Source organism: Ptychodera flava, chromosome 1 (genome assembly GCF_041260155.1).
Source record: "Ptychodera flava strain L36383 chromosome 1, AS_Pfla_20210202, whole genome shotgun sequence".
NCBI lineage: Eukaryota > Metazoa > Hemichordata > Enteropneusta > Ptychoderidae > Ptychodera > Ptychodera flava.
In genome coordinates, this window is record NC_091928.1 from 51,884,081 (window position 1) to 51,909,193 (window position 25,113).

The window sequence follows — 25,113 nt, forward strand, 5'->3', positions numbered from 1 at the left end:
TATTAGACATCTACCATCGAGAACAAAAGAAATTTGCTGTAATTTGAATATTTAAGGAGTTTAAACAATTTCCACTATAAATAAAGAACCCCTGCCTCAAACTCCTCAAAAGTTGCTAGACATATTTTGCCGTTGTCATGCCATTGCTTCGTTTAATAACCAGTTAATCAAATGCCTAATTGACAGGAGGAAATTCAAGACCATATTTGAATAGTAGTATATATTGTCCTCAAAATACTCTATCACGGCCCAAGTACTCATTGCCTTCTGCAATACTGCCTTGTTATTATTATTGTTATTATTATTATTATATACACTGCATGAAAATGCAATAATACAGATAAATTCACATTAATGAGCTGCCTGTATTAAAGAATAATACACGTAAGTACACATGAATCCACAAAAATACAGGCTTGCTGAATACAAGAAATTGATTCTTGACTGTATTCATCCGTATATGCACTGTTCAGCAAAAATACAGGCAATACTCCATGCTAATACAGTAAGTATTAGAGTGTTTCTATGCTGTGTATTATTATTATTATTATTATTATTATTATTATTATTATTATTATTATTATTATTATTACAAGTTAAGGGGCTATAAGTATTATATAGAAATCTAATAACAGTTCATTGAAGCTGTGGAAATTCTAAAAAAGAGGTGTTGTTTATTTTAATTTTGTCAATAGGGGTGACTTCTAATTGTCGTACGTGCAGCGCAGAATTATGCATCATACTGTACGGAGAGAGGGGTGATATCATTAAGCCGAAGGGTAATGCTTGTCGGAAAAGTGACACTAAGTAGATTAAGCAATACCAGCAGGTATTGACGCGACGCGAATCGCAACGCGATCCCAGGGTCTGGACGTTCTTGCAAGCGACCGGTCGGATTTCAGCCTGATCCGGATACTTTATGGAACTCTAAACATCCGTTAATCAAAAACAAAATACAAGTACCACAGCCAAATAAAATTAAAAATGAAAAATAAAAACATGCCGCGTATTAATAGGTCTACCAGCTAGTATATATTCCCTCCGCCAAGTTAGATAGATGTTTCTTTTGACGTCACTACCATTATGAATATTCATATACTTGCAAAAACCGAAGATCGCTGTGTCTTGCAGCTCACATGCACAGCGTAGCGTGACAGGCACATTGTTGCGTGGGCGCGCACGCGCGCACAAAACAAGGCACAGCGCTATAGCAACTGTGGAGAGTCTATGCCAGTGCAGCTGACAATATGAGCATGCGCAATTGATTGTACGTATATATTTACGTATATGCGCGTGAACGTGCAGTCTGTAACTTCTTCGTCTCGTGCGAGTCGTTGAGCTTTAAATGTTCTGCAAGTTGACAGAAACTGGAATTACTGCAGAAAATACTTTTCAGGACAACACATGTGAGTCTCTAAGGCAACAAGTAGGACGTTTAGGAAATCCTTTCAGAAAGTTCATGCCGCCTGTAGCCATTTTGTGGAGTATCAGCTTATACCGTACCTGGAGCGTTTACAGTATTTCTACCCTACATATTGCCGGATAATATGCGATGGAATTTTGCGTTTCACGTCGTTCAATCATTCAGATGGAAACGCCGCCCTTCTCCAAACTTTAAAAAAAACCAGGGTGATAGACTTTTGAATGCTAACTCTTGTATAAGTTATAACAATGACGTAATTTAATGAGAAGACATTTGTATTCGAGCACGGCTACACTTTTTGATTCGAGAACTCTCATCATGGACCGTGGTTATATTCAACAATCGAGAGGCTAGGGTGAGTCGAACTTTTTCCTATGTCCATGTAGCAGTTCTGCGAAAATAAGCGAATCCACAGGCCTTTGGCGAATCAATAAATGCGTTTTTCACCAAGCTGAAAGGTGAAAAGATTAATTATTTTTGCCGCATGTCAATAGTTTGATATGACTATCGCCTTTTACAATAATACTGGCTATTCCATTGTGTTATTGGCCCCAGGTTGACACACATATGTAGAGATTTTTTATAGAAACTATTCCGTAGCTATTTACATTTCTTTATCGCTTTTTGCGGTTTAGCAGTTCTCTGTTTTTTGTTAGCCGATTAGCCGGCACACGCCAAAACGACTAGTCTTTGCGGTTTTCTATAAGTAAGTTGGCACACGCCAAAACGATCAGTCTCTTGCGCTAGAATTTCTGGGCACGTTTAGTCTCACTGTTTACCTCCGGTTGGTTAGCAACCGCAGTTTAATTGACAGCCGATTCTTTATATTAGGGTAAATTGTTGCAATAAGTGTTTCCTACGACGTTCGCACAAGTGAGAAATAGGGCAAAATTCATTGAGAGTTGGTGTTAGTTTAATTTTCTTTACAACCAGGGTAGTATTAAACACGAAACATTTAACTTGTAATATTTCCCCCCTTGTCTTTGTCTGCTGGGTTTTAAAAAAGTGTTTAAAGGTATACAGGCACTATGTTCAAATTTAGCCGTTGCTACCATGGAAAGGGGAGATCTAGCAATTCATAGAGTATATGGGGTCACGCCAGGTCACACTAAAAATAATGCACCACTACATGGTCATAATTTACTTTAGTTAAATAATCAGAAATAATTTGTCTTAATTATTCTTCCTCGAATGAGGCAAAGATATCATAATAAATGATTTTAAAATGAAAATTAATACGTCGTTAATTATGATATGAATCCATGAAATAAATATGTACCAGTGAATCGTGTTTTGAATTTAAAAAAAATGGGCGCTACTGTTACTGCTTGTGATAAATAATGGTACATTGGGTGCTAAGGGGAATAGGGTTCATAAAATTAATTTGAGATACTAGTAGAATTAATTTTAGCACATAAAATTAATTTGAAGGCATGAACTTAATTCAATGAATGCATAATAAGTTAGTACTATACTATATAACACTTATTTGGGATGACTGCATGAAACAAAATTAAAATGCTTGAAAAATTATTTCTGGTCTATATAAAATTAATTCTCACACACTAAAATTAACGAAAAGCATAATTTTGACCAGAATGGCCCCAGTATACATTATCTTTATTATTCTTCCTAGCTGAAGGCAAAGAAATTACAATTATTATTATTATAGAACAAATGTTAAAAGTTGTTACTTAGAAATCAATGAAATAAATAAACAAATGTTAAAAGTTGTTACTTAGAAATCAATGAAATAAATAAAAAACAGTGAATTATGGTTTAAACTAAAAAATTGTTACCATGGCAACATAAAACAAAAATGAACATGGAGTTCATGCTTTGATAAATACACTTAGGAGAGCATTTGCATAGTAACTGGGATAACATTTAATGGAATTTGGAAAAAAAATGAAATTTTAAAACATAAATAGGTTACTATGGAAACATAGGGCAGTAAAATTGGATATCATATTATATCTTTCTAACCCAAAATAACCGTTTGTTATAATATTTCTTTTGATTACTGGATTTTTACACTGGATATTTAGTCTTTCTAACCCAAAATATCCCTTTGATATGACACTTTCTGTTCATTACTTGATTTTAGGTAGAATCTTTGAAAAACTGCTAATTTTTACTCCTGAATGGTTGCCATGGAAACATCTCACCTTTAAATCGTGTGATTTTTTTGGTGTGCTAATCAGAAAAACCCTTATGATCAATTTTTATACATCAATCAATAGTTATTTAATAGGAATTAGGGAAAAGTCACATTTTCAATCCCAAAAGTGTTACCATGGCAACTTGAAACATTAAAATTAGTCTGGTTTTTGTGTTCTCTTACCCGAACTCCCCAAGTAAATAATTTTCATATCAATCAAAGTAATTTTTCATGAGATATTAGAAAAACTGAAATTTTCAACCCCTAAAATGGTTACCATGGAAACATGGGGCAGTGAAATCGATATCATATTTGGTCTTTTCGACCCAAAATACCCCTATGGTGAAATTTTCAGGGAAATTGAACCTATTATTATTCGCGTTATTATTTCTATATAATACTTATATTAATTATTATTATTATTATCTATTGTACTGTGGCCATAAATATTTGTGCTTCATGTTCTATTATCTTCCATTGAACAATCTTAAGAACACATAATAAACTTTGTCATGATTCCATATATTGAAGGGTGAAAAGACCATCTTTCCGCCAGTATACGCAGCTGCAGAAATGAAGAAAGTGTCCTTTATAAAGGTTTTCCAGGAGGCAGAAGTGGATATCAATAAAAGTCTTAAGTCACATGTAAGTAACATGTAAATATACAATTTCAATGAACAGGAATATGACCAGCTGTCTATCTTTCTCTCATAATGCGAGAGTCACAATACTTTCGATGTAGTTAATTACTGAGTTATCGTCATTTTCTCGACTTATTTACAGGCATTCTATCTAATTGTTAGCTATTCAAAGGAAAAACGAGAGTATACTTTGCTGTTTCCTTTTGTCAATTGATTTGCTGAAATAAAATAAATTAATTTTGTATTATTGCGCTTTTTTATGATAGGATGGACTTACACCAATACAACTTGCTTGTAAAGTCGGTGATCTGGATGCCTTAAAAACTCTTATTGATGCTGGAGCTGATGTGAATGCAAAAAACGAGGTATGTCCATAGGCAAATAGTACATAAGTAGCGTTAGTTCAAGCCTTGTTTTTCAACGACACTGCAACATTGAAAACATGATCGAAATATACTGAACTCAGAAAATGTGGGGCATTGTTAAACATGTAAAAGAAGATAAAAGCAAGTAATTGGAGTCCACCTGAAAAATAATCTTATCACCAGTTTCATCATCCATCCAGATAATTTCTATTAAAACATCAAGAAAAACAAAAACATTGCATAGGTCAGAATACTTTCTTAGTACATTCTAACTCATACTGTACATGTGAAATGTATTTTCTTATTCAATAGCTAAATTTTAAAATCACAAGTTCCTTCATAGTGAATTATCCCTTTATGTTTTAACTTTACAACAAATAAATAAATCAGCTTGGTTTTTATTTCTCATTCAGTCAGGTGAAACGGCTCTTCATTCATGCTGTTCTACGGAAATCCCGTATAGTGAAGTAGAAAAGATCATGTCATATCTTGTCGACCAGAAGATTGCTGTTAATGCCATTACCAAGGTAATTTTCTTCGATTTACATACGTCTCTTAAATCTGTCACTGCGAAACACGTATTTCATGTTCAGGTAAATATTTCTTCCGAATTGGCTGACTACTCAATAACAGTTGCTACTAGTCCTTTGTCTCAGTTCCTTATTATGATAAAATATTTCCTCTTATAATTGTATTTTTTTGACCTCCCAAACAACTTTTTCTTCTCACCTTATTTGCAAATATCACATCAATCTATTTTCAAACAAGACTTGTTTTATAAGAGACGATGCGCTACATAACAGTTGCCACATTTACATCAACAGTAGGGTTCACCTCTTCTTCGAAAGAATTGAAATAATTATAATAGCGTAAAATGGCTTGTCATATATAAAGATTGATGTATTGATTATTATCTCATTTACATATTTAAGATATTTTTGCAATTACTCTATAAATGTATATATATTGAAAGGATCGTATCTAGGTTTTCTTATGCTCAAATACTGATTGGTACTGTAGTCCGATTATTAGCTCATTTGCATATGTAAAATCTGTAATTAAGCAATGTACAAAAATTGAATGTACTTTATTTGATTTTAAATATATTTAGATTTAGTCACCTACCTAAGACTATTATCAGTGTTACATGCCATAACTCCTTTGCATGTTTAATGAATGTTTGCAGCTAAGCTAGATATTGAAGGGACAAAGTCGGCCATTTTTCTTGAATTTTGTTTGATGTGAGACACTACTTATATTGATTGACATATTGAAAGATACTGAATGAATGGAAGACAATGCAAATATTCGACCCCGATTTTAAACACGATAAGCGAAACCATCGCGATAATGAATTAATGATCATGACCATTAATTATTATCGCGATGGTTTTATTTAATTTGTCTGAAACCGGGGGCAAATATATGCATGGTCACCCATTCATTCTGTATCTTTTACTAATATAATTCGTATCTCGTATCAAACAAAATTCATGAAAAATGGCCGACTTTGTCCCTTTAAAGCTGAATGCGTAGTCATTGATCCGATGTCTGGAGTACGTTGATTGCACTCAATGCTAATAATTCTAAAAATGCTGCTGGTATGACTAGCTCATCAATAAGTTACTAGAATATTTAATAACTTTCTGTCATTGGAATATATCATAACTGAATGAACTTAAATTTATCAGACTTTAAGGTACATTTATTTTGATAGTCATGCTTGAAGTTTGATGCCCATAGAATTTCGTTCTTTAGACTTGCTCAGCAGCGCTATCCTCACCGATATGGTGATGCGCCCTCAACAGTCTTTCTAGCAAGCGAGGCTCGCCGAGCCGGTCGGGCTATAAAGTAGCTGAACTTGGGGCTGTTAACACTTGTTTTTCGATTTTTGTATTCGATTTTTCTGATTGGCTACTTTTGGGCGGATTCTTAGTCCAACGTAGGCTTTTCTTTCCACCATATCATATTGGCAAGCCGCGCTATCTATCGAACGTAAGCATTATGCTGCTGTGAATTTAATTAATTTAGAAGGGCAAAAAACTCAGTCTCCTTATCTAAACATAGGACCTTTATACTTGCCAGTCCACTTAATCACAGTCCCGACTGTAAAACTATTGAAAGAGCTGTGCATAGTTAAACACGTTAGATTTATTTCTCCTCGCAGATGGATATTTAAGGCGATACCAAAGGGTTTAAGGATGTAGGCAACGGTTGCTAGGGAGAATTTGTCCATATATTGACCCAAAAATGCAAAACAATGGCACGAAAACCCAATTCAAGCAGACTCATGGTTGCCGGTCATGGAACGCGTGCCGTCATAGGTATATAGATTAGCTCAGCATGTTTTCAGTGACCAGATTAAGCTGCTCCAAATTTGCTCAGATTCCCCTGAAATTTTACACAGTGATACTTGACATATTCATTCACAGTCCCTTGGCGGTGTCTACAATTCTCGCGATTTATTTCAACAGATGGCAAATTGGCCGACTTGAAATCTTTTAAACATTTGCATAAGAGCAGAAAGCGAAAGTGCCTAGAAAACTTTGTAAATAGTAACGATTTTCACGTGCAATAGCGCGCATTTGGAACACTGCCAGCCTTAGCGATCACGCACGCGTTGAATCTTTCGGCATCGCCTTAATTTGGCAGTGATGTTGTACACGTCTTTTCCATTCAATGTCAAGCCTTCCATACTCCAGTTCCGCCTACTCATTAGAATGCATGATGTCTTTGTTTCCCCGTTTGTCTGCAAACGTTGCATAACATTTCCCTTGCTAATTTGAACAGGCCAAGGTTCAATTCTCATACACGATTTTATAACAGTCCAAACGTATGCAATAATTCATGTTAAAATTCATATTTCATAGGTCCACCATTAACCGTCCAGTACTGTCTGACCACTCTTACCTCCATGTTATATGCATATGACTATATATATTATAGATTCTAAGTTTTGAGTGAATTACAAATTTAGTAATCAAGCACTGACGGTGACTTAGGACTCGACAATTATCGATATATGTCAGACCATGGAGGTAGTCTCTTCTTACCTCCATGCATATAACCAGTCAGTCCGTCAATCATTCGAAGATCAACAACAGATCAATTTGATCTGTTTTGAAAATGCAGAATTTTTTTTAGTGAATTTACTGAATTTAATGCCGCTTGTCACGCAGCTTCTCGATATAACATTTCTTTTTGTCAATGCAATGACCTTTTCAGTGCTTCGCTTTAGACATTTTGAACCCTTGACTTTCTGCCCCTCTGACTATTATATTATGACGTCTAAATTCAGTGTAAATGTTGGCAATTGCGTAATACAATTAAGCCTGAGATATTTGAGTAGCATGCTATCAACACTGATATCCCTTGTTAACTGAAAGGAGACATGTATGTCTCGAAAGCTGGCCAATTGCAGGCTAAATGGAAAAGTATGGGCGGGGTTTTGACATTCAATAAAAGATAATAAAAATCGAAAATAAAATCGAAAAAACAAGTGTTAACAGCCCCTCGCAAGCTTCGCCGGCTCGCTCGGCTCAACTGCTGAGGGCGGTATAATAGTCTAAGGCATAGCCGGTGAGGGGCTGTGAGAGATTCTAGATGTTGTTGGTCCTTTTCATATTCACTGACTTTCTGTAATTATTCTATATATCGTAATTGAAAGCACTTACATGAACAGGTAAGACCTGTTTTAACATCAAAGGTTATGAGCTTATGAAGAAACACTAAGTTTGTGTAGACATAAACTCCTGCAAACGTCGGTATTTTCTCTGCTGTTGCACCTACATCATATTTCCAATACATTCATCTTAGCAAACATTCTCCACTTAGTCTTACTTTGATTTTCTATAGTTCTTAGCTTCTCAAAGGAGACGATGCGTTTCTATAAAATTGAATGGGCACCGCTGAGCAAAAAATAAATACTTGAAATGCACTTATCCTTCAAAAACATCTGGCATTGCTTTATTTCGAGAAATACTTTCGTTGATTTTGTCCTGATAGCTTTTGCTGACTAAGCAGTGAAGTGAAAATGCATAAGTTGTTGTTTGGTCCATAGGCTGCAGAAATGCTAAATATTGAGCTATTTTCTAAACTTATTAATCTGCAGCAATTTGTTCTATATATTCAGCAAACTCCCTCACCCTTTTCAACCATATTCTTTGCTTACAGAAAAAAGAAACTCCTCTTCACACACTCTGATCAGACTCAAGAGTAAGACTGAATATCCACTACACAGAGTAGTAACATTTCTCCTTCGCTCGGGGGCAAGCATCATAAAGAAGGACTCCGTGAGTGTTAAAGTCAACTGAGAATTAGTGTCTATGCACTAGTCCCCCTAGGTTTTGGAATGTATGTTAAGTTAGTATCGTTAGATTGCACAACAACAAGCAGAAGATCTGTGAAGTAAATGTGCTACCATGTTTTAGGAGCCCTATTAGAATGAAAGTGCTCTCCTTATTGTTCAATGTTGTATTCGTTATTATTGCAATTGGTATGCTGTCTTTCGGTTTGCTTTTGCAAATGAAATTCCAAATCAAATGAAGACTTAGTGTATCATCAAGACCAAATGTTAGTGTATGTACAATTTTACATTAGATTTACTCCAAGCTATATCACTCTGCGTCTCATTTAACTTTGTCCCCTTTTCAAATAATCGATTATTTTAATATAAGAACGGGACTTCTGTTTGTTTAAAAGTTACAGGTTGACCTGTTTAGCATTAAGCTGTACATTTTCAAAAGAACTATAGAAAACAAACAAAGCAAAAATACATCACGACTGTATGCCTTCTATTCCAAAGCTACTGGTCTCAAAGAAATTATACTAATGATGTCGTTTATTTAAAATTTTATGTAGGCTTTTGTATGTGTTACCAAAAATGACATTTTCAGACATATTATCACATACGTTTTACTGAACAGATAAGTTTTTCCATTCGAGCTACGAACTTTTAACAGTACATTTAAAAATTGTAAAGATCCCACTCTCATTACTGCAAAAGTCATAACTTATAATTGTATAGTTATATGTTTGTATTTCAATACAAAGGGTTGTTAACTTTGAAATGAGCGACCTTCTGATATCATTTACCGGAAGAGCTGTAGCATTTTTAAATTTCGTTTTGATCATCTCATGATGCATATCTTCCATATTACGTTAAGAGTGTAAATGCAAGATTATACATTTGCAAGACAACATGGTATTACAGATACTGTCATAGATCATTATCATTTTGATAACTTTGAATGAACTGAAATGAGGAATGCTTAAGTAAATACAGTCTTTGATGAATAATTTTATTGTTTTTATGCTATTAGGACGAAAGTTCTCCCTTGGACCTCCTACTTGAAATCTGGAACGATGCCATTAGATGTCAACCGATAGAAAGTGTTCTTTGCCTTAAACTGCTTTTTGAGGCAGGTGGATACATAACAGTGAAATCAAAGTAACACTAATATTTCAGACTTTATAATGTTAGACACATCTATGCTGCAGGATTGTCGGAGATTATACAAATTCAAATTCGTACACGCTGTCAGTTTTCAATACGTCTGCAAAATTGTACTGCTTTTTGCCTGTGAAAGCCCCATGGTAGGTTGTTACTTAAGATTTGCAAACAGGATGATGATTGAAGGTAATTCAAAAGCGCTAATATATATATTAAAATGAAATTATGCGAATTCAAATTCTTACATGCTGTCTTTTGCCAACATTCTGTGCAAGATTGTAATGTTTCTTGCCTGTGAAAGTCCAGTGGTAAGTTTTAATTGCAAGGGTAAGAAATAATAAGATGATGATGAGTGAAGGTGATTCAGAAGCGCCAATAGCAGTGATAATATGTCTGTAAATGTCCTTTTTGGTAACACATACAAAAGTGTGTGATATTTGTGAACACGACGATTGATCAATCCTGCGGTAAACCATGAGTTACATGTTGGCAGCATTTACCATAAAGGAACACCCAAAATAATACATTAGAAATGGTGTGACATATTGGCACTGCATCAAGCAGAGTGAATCAACTTTATGAAATATGATAAATAAAAGTGTGGAACAAAGTGTGGAACAAGCGCTTTTCGTAGGTTAATCATAAATCATAAAAGACGAGCAAAACACATGCCACTAATCGAAATTGTGTACTCAGATATATGACTCATAATCACAACAGATGAAATCTTGTTAAAGAAGCAGAGAAATACTCTAAACTCTGCAGAACTCCGTTAAATAATAGAACGAAACTGCTTGAAACGAGACACCCACGACGTCTCAACAGCAGGACTGCAGTAACCCTAGGCAGTTGTTGACGAGCCTCGAAGGGCTTCATCGTACACTGGCCGGCATGCAAACAGCAAATTCCACTTTAACTGAATCCCCGCTGAGGGGTATGTCCAGTTGAGGACTTAATTTCTTGCTATCTGCTGTCTTCTCTTCCCAGCGTACGCCTATATACTCTGGTGTTATAGCCATTATACTGTGAGGCTTTTCTCCCTAAGAAAGACGCATTGAAAAATGTTAGAATCGTGCAATTTTATGATGCCGTCACTCATATTCATTAACAAAATCTTCATATCTGCTATTTAATGGTTTTAAAGATCCTATCATTTTATGTTCCGAGTATCCCTGCCTCACTAGATTAGATGCTAGTCCTCCGGTTTTATTCGGAAATCCTCATTTGAATCATAATCCCAACTGTATCCCAGAATCTGAGAGACATAAGTGCCGTTTAGATGTGCGGGTTAGGACTCAGAGCGGACGGCCTAAATTTGTTAATCTCTGATGAGTGCTCCGTCTGAACAGGTCGAGACGCCCCGGACCGTCTTTTATTTGAAACGCTCTTGGGAGTAGGTCTAGGGTCGGTGCTCCGTCCTGAACAGCGACCTAAATCACGTGTGGGACAAACGCGGGCTTAAAAGGCCGTCCTAAACGCCCTCTACCGACGGGGATTGCCTCATTATGCCTTGATACTCCACACAAAAAGCATGGCTGATCTCACAAGAGCATTATCTCGCGATCGTGGCAACAACTGAGTCAATGGGAGATTCGAGTATTGCTTTCAATTTGGAAAGATGAAGGCATCCAACAAATGTTGGATGGGACATCGAGGGATTCCCGGGTTTATGGAGTGATCGCTTCAAAAGCGATGGCTAAAGGCCTTTAGCGGACAGCAGTTCAAATTCACAAGAAAATTAAGCGTCTACGTATGTAAAAATGTGAAAGAGGCTCCCCACCCTACTATCCAAAATGTTTGTGTTGGGTTTGCGTTTGATTCGTTTCGGATATGTGTGAAATGGGGTTCCTACATTCTTATTCGATTGTTTTGTTACAATAGTGTTTGTTTCGTTTCAGATATATGTAGGGAAGTTTGGATTAGTGTGCACGATAATGTTTTGTTTGTGAGGGAAAGCTTATGGCGAGACGCAGCCGGACCTATGGTGTTACAAAACTTGATAGAGTGCCATTGACGGACCTTTTTAATAGGTTTTTACATGTATACAGCATGCCGATTTTGATTGATGATGGTGTTACAAAAGTTGATAGAGTAGCCCTTTGACGCTTGCGTTTCGAAACCCGAGTCTGGTTTCTCATCATTCGCAGCGTAGATTATTCCTCAGTTTGTGTTTGTGAATTAAGTGTTATTCAGTGAATTCAGTGTTACTGTTCTTCAAGTAGCGAAGCCAGTATATTAATGTTTGGATCGCGTTGTAAATCTGCTTGGCGACCTGCATATTTATGAATGTTGCGAAAGTAATTTTTCGCATTCGTGTACGTAATCTTTTGTGTTGGCTACGACATGCCACAACCCTTGTCGAGGCTTTTGCGGTAATTTGTGTTACGCTTCATGCAAATAGCCATTAATCTGCCTCGGTGACAGTTAGAATGCAAATTCAGATAGAGTAGCGTTTGCAGCATGTGCACCAGAGGATCCGCCATTATGCATGCATGCATGAGTTGTAACCACTTTCGACCGTAGAGGGCGTAGGTCTCCGTCCTATTTTAATCCCTATACATTATTTGTAAACAGTAAATAAGAATTGTTTACCGACTTCCGATAATCTCAAATAGAGCGCTTTGCCATGGCACCTCAGAAAACTGCAATAATTGTAGCCTTGGTGGGCTTGGCCGTCCGTGCGGATTAGGCTACTGTCGTGCGGCTCGCACGATAATCAACCAAGGCTGCAATTCAATCGTATACCTTGCCAACGTAATACAGCACTTCAGATTTGCAGTGCACGCTCAAGGCACACACGGGGCCGCGTTATCAGCGATTCTCGCCTTACTGTTTGCAAATACGAAGTATTGTATTGTTTTAGGGGAGACCGACAGTCGGCTTAGTTAAAAATGTGAAAATGACGGTAGATTTTGAATTGACTTTGAGTCTGAATCATTAATCTGTCATTTTTTTAGCTGCAGTGAGTACAGTTGACCATCGATATGCGGTTACCACTATCCTGTAGTATACGGGAGCAGGATTATGGTGAAATTTGCACACGGTAAGGCGAGATTCACTGATAATGAGGCCCCGTGTGTGCCTTGAGCGTGCACTGCAAATCTACAGTGTTGTTTTACGTGGGCAAGGTATTAGGTTGGAATTGCAGCCTTAGTTCGGCATCGTGCCAACCGCAAGACAGAGGCCAAAGCCGCACGGCCCAGCCCACCAAGGCTACAATTATTGCAGTTAGTAAAAGATTCAAGGAAGTTCGCTTTTCACGGATCAACTGTATACGTTTACGACTCTTCTTCAAGACTTGCTCTTATTTAGAATATGCCAGCTATTATGGAAAAATCAATCCAAACAAAAGTAGTAACATAACTTCCGGGCAACAAAAGAAATAATTGCATAAGAAAAGGCATATTCTATTTCCAAGACAGTCAAGGAATTGTATGCTCGAGCTTTCCATCCGGAACAATGAGATAAGTGTCCCAGTTTCTTGAATCTGTGATTGTTTCGGTAGCAGAAACATACAAATTTTCCCATTTTCTTGAGTTATGGTTGCATGATGTTTATTTAAATGCACATAATAAGGGCAGATTCACTGTGATCTTCCCACAATACCTGTCTCAGAATTCAGACGGCATTTTAATTGTTAACATTCTCGACAGTAAATTTGAATTGTTGTTTCCCCATGAAGTGGAAAGCTAGAGCATTGTTTCATTGATACGATTACTTATGCACTTGAACGACACAAGATTAAGCAGCTTTAGGGACGACCATAAGTACCAGTAAACTATTTATATTTTCCCCAGGAATCTTTGAGAAGGCTGAGTAAACTTGGATATATCTTCATAGAAAGCGATGATGGTATACTTGTAATAAACCCACATGACAGGACCGCTGCACAAGTTGTAAAGACTGCGCTAGATGTGAAGACGTGTCCTGAGGGTGATGCTCCAAATTGTCCTTTATGGCTGTGGGATGTCAACCGACGACAATTATGGAGATTGTCGAAGATTACGAAGTAGCATCTGTAATTGTAGGGAATGTACAGGGAAGTGAACTAAATTGTATTATTTCAAGACTCGAAAATAGGGAACACAATGTCAATGAAAAACTTGCAGTGTTCAGTATCAAAGACTTTGACAATGATCGTTTTTTCAATTGGATCAATGGAACTGATCTTTCAGTGTTTATAGTAATGGATGTAACAGGCACATCGCCATTAGTGATAGATATTGCAAAACATTGTAAAGTGATCAACGTTAGCCACTGTACATTAGAGAAGGGTTCAAAAAAATCAAAAAAATCAAAAAAAGGTCAACATATCCCATGTGTTTATTGTAAGTGTCAACAATTGGATGCTTTGTTCGTGCATAACAACCATGGACTCACATCTTTACAAGATGATATTGGATCGAAAACAGGATTGTCTGTTTTCATTGCTCACGACAGTCAACTCCAAAATATACCCATTACACTAGGCGTTAGGGACGAGTATGAGGAATTCATGATAGATAATAACCCGATAATCAATATTCCCAGTGATATCCTGAAAGAAGGCAAGGGAGCTGTGCTTGCATTTCTCAACGAGTTCATGACAACGAACTCTGAACCTAATGAATATGTTAAAATGGTTATTGTCGGTCATGAAGAAGTTGGGAAAACAACACTTGTAAAAGCACTTCAAAGTGCCCATGATACAGCTACTGTAAAAGTTGAAAAAACAGATGGAATTGAAATATCAGAATTAATATTTTCCAGTAAACAAAAAAAGGCCTTGCCAAATGTATTAGTGCAAATATTGAAGATGTTTGCTCAGTAAGAGTGAAATGTTTTGACTTTGCTGGTGATGTAGATTTTCTCGAGACGCACTCTCTTTACTTGACCGATAACACACTTTTTTTATTGGTTTTTGATCTGAGTAAATTTAATATAACTAGAGCCTACAGTGAAGCAAGTTTAATACACCAGCTAGAAAGAATTTGCCTGTGGTTGCAAACAATACACGGCCAAGCCCCAAATTCCCGTGTAATACTTATTGGCACTCATGCGGATGAAATAACACAACATGAAGTGAGCAAATATGGCAGCGTTTCCAAACTTTATTGTTTAGTGCAGTCAAAATGCACTCAACGATGCATAAATTGAAACTTGTTGAAAACTGTATGATGTGTCATCCAGGTCATATTACACGTAGAACTCAAAAAAGCGGAGTGGCAGCTTGTGTCGAGGTTGACCTCAGCAAACAAAAGGAAGAAGTAGAAATTGAAATAGAAAGTGAAATCCGCTTTCCTCATATTGTTGGATACTATGAAGTAAGCAGCAAGAAACAATTACCACGACGTTTGGGTTCAAGGAATCTAAGCATCGAGCAGGTTAAAAATGCTATCCGCAATGAATCAAGGAAATTTGTAAGTTTGCAGCCAACCATTCCTTCTTTGTGGGCAACATTCCGTACTCACCTGAAAAAATTGGTCAAACAGAAAAAAGCGAAAGAAGAGCCTCCAATTCTAAATTTTACCGAGTATTTTGAAATCGCAAAAGACCATAGAATCTGCACACATCAGGATGACAAGTCACTAAAACACATCACAAGTTATTTGAATGGTCAAGGGGATCTTCTGTACTACAATAAATGCCGGTCTTCTGAACTTCGGGCAATTGTTATTCTTGACCCCCAGTGGCTTGCCACTCAGTTAAAGAGCATTATTTCGTATAGTGCAAATTACATCGAGCACGGATTTGTTACCCGTAAAAACCTAAACGCTGCTTGGAAAGAGTATCCGCAAGAGTACCAAAAGGCCCTGATTGGTCTGTTTGTCGAAATGAAAATTTGTCTCCCAATCGAAAAGCTCAGTGAAGAGGGAGAGACAGTAGATGCAAACTCTACATTTCTCTTCCCATGTCGATTACCAATTCATCCACCAAAGGAAGAAGATTGGCCAAGATACCCCAATGACCGTGAACTACAGTTGACAAAATGTTTCAAACTATCATTCATTCCACCGACATTGTTCAGTGAAATCATTGCAGATATCGATGCAAGTGAAAAGATGTTTACTGAAAGACCGAAATACTTCAAAAATAACATTCTAATTGAGGGAAATGTTACCAAGCCCTGTTTCAATTGTGCCCGCAAACAAGATTCACCTTCTACTAGCGTCGGTCCCGAGACTCAAGATGTGCACTACGCCCGTATCGAGTGTGACTATGCAAAATACAGCATAGTTTTGACTGGTAGAGGGCGGATTCCTTGTTGTTTTTTGTCTAGAGTAGAGCCTATTGTCTGCCGCATCTTAGAAAGTGGTAACTATTCTGGTTTGTCAGTCAACAGCAGCACTTTATGTGGTCATTGCATCTTGGAACAAACACCTACACCAGGGGAATTTGACTCTGATTTTGTAAATATTAAGAAGAACATTTGTCCAAAACACAGAGGGCATAGATTTTCAGATGTCTTTGAAATTGTCAGAGGCCTCCGTTCTGATAAGACTCTAACAGATATACTTGACAGAGTAACAAATGTTCGGGATACTTTACGCATCATCGGTAAGGTTGAATGTCCAAAACTATTCACGCTCCTCCCAGTGAACACAGGAAACTTACTGTCTCTGTCACAATCAATATCAAGTGTCCGCGACGGCTTTCTTGTGCACTTTGTCTGTGAAAGGCCATCTGGGTGGCATTTTTTTGACAGACCCGGCTATAGGGTTGACCAAATGAAAGATTTCATGAAAGTTTATGGAAAGCGTGTATGTAAAGTGTTGAAAGTAATGTCATCAACGGAAATTACAACAGAGACAAATATCATTCGGCCCCCAGTACACAAGGTTTGTGCATATATAGCATACAAAGAATTAAAGTCAGGGAAAGATGCATTAGTCCAGTTGCTAGAAGACCTATGTTTTGAGTTTCCTGATTTAGCGGGTTGCAAGGATCGCCATCCTGATCATTTAAAAGAAGAGCTGAAACAATCAAATGATTTGAACAGGACTGAATTAGGAAAGATGACAAAAGTACCATATGAGCCAGACCACTTTGGACATTTGTATCCGGTAAAGTCAGGAAGTGATTATCTTTGGCTATGTAAAACCTGTAAAGATTATTTCGTAAAGTAGGTTAAGGCAATTTCTTACAATCTGTGAATATCGCCTATAGTAGGCGGTCAACTTTTGGGAACTACGTTTGCACACATCGTATGTATTAACACTTAAATGATAATAGCCGTAGCTTTAAAATATTCACAAAGGAAATTTAAAAAAATGATGCGTTTTACAGATCATGAAAAGAAAGACAAAAAGTATGCGTTAATCATAAACAAGTATACTTAAAAGGGCGTGTTTTCCTATGTTACACCGTTTGGTAAAAATATACCATTTGTGTCCACAATGACGTTCTTGTAATTGCGCATGTTATGCAAAGGGCTATCAATTAGGTAAAAGAGACACACTGAAAGACAGTTACGTTGATCCTTTCCTCTATTTTACCATATATTATTTACTAATGTTAGAGAACTTTGATGTTGCTGAATAATTATTGCAATCATACCGTCAGTATTTGTAAGTTATATGAGTGTCTTTTTTCGACTTTTCTTTTTTCCATGCTATTGTCACAAGTATTTTTCTTGGAAGTGAATTTTGCATGTCTGGTAATCATCTTCATCAGCCAGTCGTCTCCTTTTGTCATTTCAAGCAATGAAGATATGTGTTCGTAGTGTTTAACTTTATTTTATGCCATTGCAGTTTAATAAAAACTAACTGTACCGGGATAGCAACGCATACAGGCTTTGCCTTTTTGATCTGATGGAATATTTCACAATGATGTTCATTTCAGAATGTTTTTTTTTGTGTTGAGCATTTTTATCCACATAGTAAACACAGGAATGATTCTGCCTTTAAACATATATTGTGTACACAAATTGTTTATATTTCTATCAGTTTGATTCATATATTTTCGATAGAGAAAATTAACTTAATCATTGTATTGATTGTATGCTGTTATGTATATTCATAAGCATAGACTCAATTCAAAACGTCATGTTCAATTACTGTACTTATAGTAAATGTACATAGAAGGTGTTGACAATCTAGTTATTAGCGGACAAATACTAACATTGACTGGCAACATTTCTCACCCTTTTCTGAATGCATCATCAGGATGACAGATTCAATTTATCATGCTCCTGTGACATATCATCGTTAAGCAACGATGAACTTTTGCCACCAGAGACCGGTCGGCCTGATGATGCATTTTGAGAAATTATTGTGACTCATTGTACACCAGCGCAGTCGTCAACGTTTATAACTCATACGATATTGTTACTAACCTAGATGACTTACAAGCTATTTAGATACAGTTATAGTTTCAAATGTTTGCAGAACACAGGCACAACATATGGTACTTTGTGAGAGGAACCAGAAGTATTGTTTGATTTTTTAATATTGCATCTTAAATGATTGGTTTGCTCGCTTTTTATCTGCCTATAATGATGTATCTGGATATTGGAAAGCATCGCGACCAGAGATCAGTCACTTAATGATAGTGTATGCTATATTCTTCAGTGGTCAAGAATGTTTTAAATGAATTAGAAACTAGCGTAATAATATCTCCTCACTGTGATTCTCATATACAAAATGCCATTTTTGTATCAGACAAAATAGAAGCATATGCCAAATAATATGTTTGACATTTGGTGTAACATCGGACGTGAGTATATTGTTTTTGTTTTTTGTGTGTGCAGAGAAAGTTTTATGTAAATAATAGCCGATGTTGTTCGCTCTATGTATTGCACAGTTTATTACACATATTTTTCAGACATTCTGTGTTTTGTAGAGTATATTATTGGAAAAGTCATATTTCCAAAATTTATCATAATTTCCTACTAAAATAATCTTTCAAATTTAAATGTGATCCTGATTTATCAGAATGTCTACTGACGTGCTAGACTTAAATTTTTGCAAGGTCAACAAAATTTGACATTATATATATAGTTTTACGATGTTTTGAAAGTTAGTCAATGAGTGATCTCTTAGATATAGTAGATTTGTTCGATAGGGTTTTTGTATAGCAAAGATAAACAGAGCTCTGTTATCCCTTCAACTTCCATACCCATTGGTATTCACATTATTTAGTAATTGGTGGTGTTCTACTTGTGTTTGTATCCTAAGATTAACTGTCTTGATATTCCTGATACATTTCTTGGTTATGGTCTCACAGGAAATCAAGTTATGTATGCAATGTTTTTGTAAACATTATCACAACGGAGTGTATTGTTCTAGAATTGTGAACAGCTGAAAGGACGTTCGCAATTGATAATACACAAACTTTTGATGTCACTGAAAGGCACAACTGCTGATGTCGATATTAACATAATAAGAGAGATAATCGTACAGAATTTAAGTGGTGAAATACTATCTTTTCATGACATGCGAACATGTATGTATTCAGGAATGTTTCACGTATTACATAACGAGTTACGTGAATGGATTCCTTCTCGTCGGAAGATAGCATAAATATAGATAGCATTCGTCGTAGTTCACTATGCGAGCAAAGGTTTATTAAAAACTTTTGCGTTCGTGCATTTTTAGAGTTTTAAGTGCATAAATATTTGTGATGTTGTCAAGTGTTTATCGCAGGTTATTTTCGTAATCGTCTTTTTAATTGCAGGATATTGTTTCGAATTCCTAATAGAGTACAATCAAGTTTTCAAGGTTGATAAATTTTTGAATGTATAGGAACTTTAAAGACTTGAATGTCATATATTTCTACAAGGAGGCATAAGTTGTGGTCTGGTGTCTTAGACTTTTACAGAGTTTGTTATAGGTATTACGTAAATACAGCTCTGCTTTATCTTGTAATTTCACACTCGGACTCGTTACAATTAATTAATTAATGTTGCAATTTACGGTTGATTGTTTCTATATACTACTTTTAACTTTTGAGTCTCTTTACGATTAGCTATACTGATGAACATAAACACATCTGTGCCACAAACTGTTTCCTCACACAGGACATTGGTAAATATATACCTTGCTTTCAGTGAACGTTTGAACAAATGGATGCTTTTTCTTGGCATTGTGACCAGTGAAAATGATGTTATCCATAGGCTGAACCACATACATACTTTGGTATCATAGAAGGCACGTATTTTAATGTATCATCAGTATGCAAATTATAATATTTACTTAATCAGAAAATCTTCTTTGACCCATATATTGATTAAGAGATATAAACATTTCTGAAATGGACAATAAACATACTCAAATCAATGTGGTTGATTTAATATGGGTTTTGCCTGTACGTTACACTGTAAAAATAACTTGATTTCTCAAACATATACCTTTCTAAAAAGACTGAACGCGGTTATTTCTGAACATGAGAATGGTCGCCATTTTGATATAAATAGACAATATTATTTGACGGACTAAGAAAATATAATTTTTCACAGTTACTTCCAATGTCTGAACGAAAACAAGCGCACACATTTAGATCTTCATTCCTTGAAATGCTGTAAACAATTCCTTTGCCTTTGTAACCCATTAATTAAGCAATAACCCCCGCCGCAGGAGGGTATACACGAGCTGTGGTACAATGCGCGACATATAGCACGAGCCGATAGGCGCGTGCTATATGTCGACTATACCCGACTGCGAAGGGGGTTATTGCTATTATATTATATCAACTTGTGTATCTTTGTCGTCTTGGTCCGGCATTTTCGTCACTTTCAGCCCAAAATGCAGAAAAGGGGCGCCTGAGAGATCGAACATCGGAAAATCATCGCTCGAGACCGAGCATTTTTAGGGACAAAGCCCTATGGGGCTTGTCCCCTATTGTATTTACTCTGGATCACTTCTTCTTCTTCTTCTTCTTCCGCCATATTGGATAGACGTACAGAAGAAGGGCTCCTACTTGTTTTGTTTTTCTACCTGTAAGAAGTGCCATCCTTCGTCAATTGTCATCAGTTTATGTTGTGAGTAGTGTTAAGTTCTTTTGGGTCTTGTCTCCGGTCCGGTTTCATCTTCGATTAGGTGGATTTCCTTCGATTTTATTTTTTGTCATTTGTTAACCCGTGGTCGGCAATATGGCCGCCCGGGAGGACAAGCCATTTCGGAATCTGACACGCAAGCATGCTGTCAGGTGTACTAATATTGAAGGTGTCCCTGTTGAAAGCTATGTTGAAGAGATTGCAAAGAAAGTCGGAAGTGAAAATGTTATTGCTGCATCTAGAATGAATAAGTCCGTGGTTGTGTTCTTAGCAACACTCGGTAATGTTGAAAGTATTGTTGAGTCCAAGTTTGCTTTGTTTGATGAATTAGTCGATGTGGAACACATGGTGAAACCGGCCTCAAAATTAATTCTGTCAAATGTTCCTCCGTTCATTCCTGATGAAGTTTTGGAGGAACATTTATGGAAACTTGGTAGAGTTGTTGGTCACCTAAGAGCAATCCCTCTTGGTTGTAAAAATGCTTCGCTGAAGCATGTGAAGTCGTTTAGACGACAAGTTCATGTTTTGTTACACAATGAGAACATCAGTGGTGTAATTCAAATCAAATATGATGATCGTTTTTATTCCGTTTACGTTTCTATTGATGAACTGCGTTGTTTTCATTGTGGACTAAAAGGTCATATCCGTAAACGTTGTCCAAACTATAGATCTTCAGAAAACAACGATAATGACACTGAAAATGTTCAAAAAGACAATAATGGTGTGGATGAAAACTCAGGTTTAATGGATGTTGTCGAAAGTGAAGCAAATGCAAATGAAGGTGTCAATCAGCATATCAATACTACAGAAATTAACACCTCAACTTCAAGTAACGCCTCAACGTCAACTCGCTTTGTCGAAAACAATGAGGAACAATCAGAGTCCGCTCACAAAGTCACATCTGTTGATGAAATTCTGTTGCTCAAAGACCTCTCACCAGTAAAAACAGTCAACCCACAGACGCTCAAAAGAAAGACAAAAATGTTAACGTCCATGCCGATGAAGACAGGGTACGAACCCCTGCTTCGCCTTTGTATTCTCTCCGCTCCCCTCTACTCCCGTTTTATCATTCGACCCCCCTTCTTCGTCATCATCTTCACTTATTGAGTCTCAATCACTTGAGTTTCCCGAGACTCCTTTTTCAGATATCAACGTTAATGAGTCTCAGGATTTGTTTATTTCTCAGTCACAGTCTCCAAGAAAAGCTTCTCAAAATCAGCTTATTTAGTCGGGAGTGAAAACATCAAACTCCTTTGATGTTCTCAGCGAAATGTCTGATCATGACAATGAGTCTGTTGCGTCTGAAATGTCTGACTTATCAGAATTTCAAGAAAAGCTACAAATCAAGCGTCTAATTTGCTTGAGTTTTTAGAAGACATTAAAGGCTCTAAAAATATGATAGAAAAATGTAAAGATTACTGCTCAGATTTTAAGGTTCTCATAAAGTCATTTGCTAACTTACGCAGGTCAGATATTGTCACTAGTCAACAAAAAGTTCGTATCCATAAACTTGTGGCAAAGTTACAACAAATGTTCGACAATGTAAAAGCTTGGCTATTACGAAACATGGGAAGTAAAATCGTTCTTGTTTTTGCTTGTCTAGTGATGGCAAGTTTCATTTCTTGGAACGTAAATGGTTGCCGTGATTCTTTGAAACGGTATAACATTTTGTCTTCGTTGAGTCCAATCATTTTGCTGATTTTTATTTTTTACAAGAAACCCATTCTACAGTGGCTAATCAGGCGCAGTGGCAAGTAGTTTGGCGCGCGCCTATTTATTTCTCACATGGTACTAGTAATTCTGCTGGGGTTGCAGTGCTGTTTCCACGTAACAAAAATATTGATGTTGTTTCTGTAAAAAGTGTCGTCCAGGTCGTCTATCCATTTGCATATTAAAATGGATGACACTTCCTTTCATTTGCTTAATTTTATGCTCCTTCAAGTGGAGATGATCGTTGTATTTTCTTTGAAAGTCTTCGTAAATTTCTCCTTGATTTTGATCTTGATAATGAAAATATTGTCATAGGGGGCGACTTTAATTGTACTCTTGTTCCTGATTTAGATAGGTCGTCTCATATTGAACCACATTTAAAGTCTTCGCAAGTTTTTTCTTCTCTTGTTCATCGCTGTAAGCTTTCTGATACCTGGCGTTATTTTCATAAGCAGGCTCAAAATTTTACGTGGCAGAGAGGAGAGCAAAAAAGTCGCATTGATACTTTCTTCATCAACAAGAGGTTGACTTCGAAAATTAAATCTGTGTCTATTGACTCTCCTACTGATTTATCTGATCACTCTCTTGTTTCTCTTGTTTTAACTATGAATTCGAGTGTCAACAAAAATCCAGTTTGGTGTCTCAATACCAGTCTTCTTAACGATGAAAATTACTGTACTTTAATTAAGGAATTCTGGGAAGGTTGGCGTAATGAGAAGGATAGGTTTTCTTCTCTTCAGTCTTGGTGGGATATAGGAAAACAAAAGATTAAAGAATTGAGTCAGCAGTACAGCGCTGAACGAGTTCATCACTTTAAACGTTCAAAACAAAAGCTTATTGAGGAAATTCGTACTTTGGAAACATTGATTCATACTCAGCCTTCTCTGGAAACAAGATATCATCAGCAAAAAGACCTGTTAGACAGTTTTCAGAAACTTGACACCAGAGGTGCAGTTATTCGTTCTCGTTTTCAACAGCTCAATGATTCTGATACTAATTCACAGTTTTTCTTTTCTCTTGAAAAATACAAAGGCTGTCGTAAATCAATTACCCATCTCCAACGTGAAGATCATACAATAACTGAAAATCAGAGAGAAATTCGTCAACTTACTCGTCAGTTTTATCAAAACCTGTTTACTGCTGAGCCTGTTTCGCCCGAAGCACAAAATACTTTGCTTCATGATCTCCCTCAATTGCCTGCTGACAAAGTTACGCAACTTGATGAACCCATTAGTCTTGACGAGTACACCTTTGCACTCAAGAACATTGCGAATGGTAAAACACCTGGTGTTGATGGCATTCCTTGTGAATTTATAAATAATTCTGGTCTCTATTGGGGAACGATTTTCACCAGGTTTTTCAAAAGTCAATTTCCGATGGCCTTCTTCCAACGTCCTGTCGTAGAGCTGTTATCACACTCCTTCCGAACAAGGTGATAACTCCCTTCTTAAGAACTGGAGACCTATCAGTTTGCTTTGCTCTGATTATAAAATTTTCACTAAAGCTTTATCGCTTCGCTTAAAGCAGGTTTTGCAAGATATCATTCATGTAGATCAAAGTTATACTGTTCCAGGCAGACAGATTTTGACAATTTTCATTTAATTAGGGATTGCATTCATTTTCATAATGACATGAATCTTCCTCTTGGTATTCTTTCTTTAGATCAGGAAAAAGCTTTTGATCGTGTTAGTCATCATTATCTTTTTCAAACTCTGCATGCGTTCGGGTTTGGTGAAAATTTCATCAATTTATTAAACTTCTGTATACTCAAACTGATAGTCTTGTTCGTGTTAACAGTTCCCTTACTGCTCCAGTTCAGTTTTCACGTGGTATAAGGCAAGGTTGCTCATTATCGGGGCAGCTGTATGCAATTGTTATTGAACCTCTTTTACACAGAATAAGACAAGACGACAGTATTCAAGGTGTTATGATTCCAAATTCAAGTGATCGTAAATGTCAACTTTCAGCTTATGCTGATGACCTTAATACTTTTGCTACTTGTAATACTGATTTTTTTTTAGGTTTAAATATTGGTTTTCTGTCTATGAGTATGCTAGTAATGCAAAATTAACTATTGTACGTCTAAAGGACTTTGGGTCGGTTCATGGCGTCGGCGTACCGATCATCCGCTTATAATTCCGTGGAATAGTGTTCGTCTCAAAGTCCTTGGTACTTATTTAGGTAACAGTAATGAGTATTTTCAAAAAACTGGAGTGAGTGTGTTACCAAGATTGACAATAAGTTATCTTGGTGGAATAGATATGCTCCTGCTTTGTCATTCCAATGCCGTGTTATCGTTATTAATCAACTTGCTGCAACTAAACTCTTTCACCGTTTAATTTGCCTCTGTCCTCCTGCTTATCATTGATGAAATTCAGCACAAATTTCT

The 25,113-nt window shown here is 36.6% G+C and overlaps 1 long non-coding RNA gene across 1 annotated transcript; it reads left to right on the top strand.

Moving 5' to 3' along the window:
• Window positions 1–4,471: 4,471 nt before the first annotated feature.
• On the top strand, window positions 4,472–5,117 carry LOC139142624 (uncharacterized). Its single transcript, XR_011554441.1, has 2 exons — window positions 4,472–4,590; window positions 5,004–5,117. It is a non-coding gene; the product is annotated as an uncharacterized lncRNA (long non-coding RNA).
• The last annotated feature ends 19,996 nt before the right edge of the window (window positions 5,118–25,113 follow it).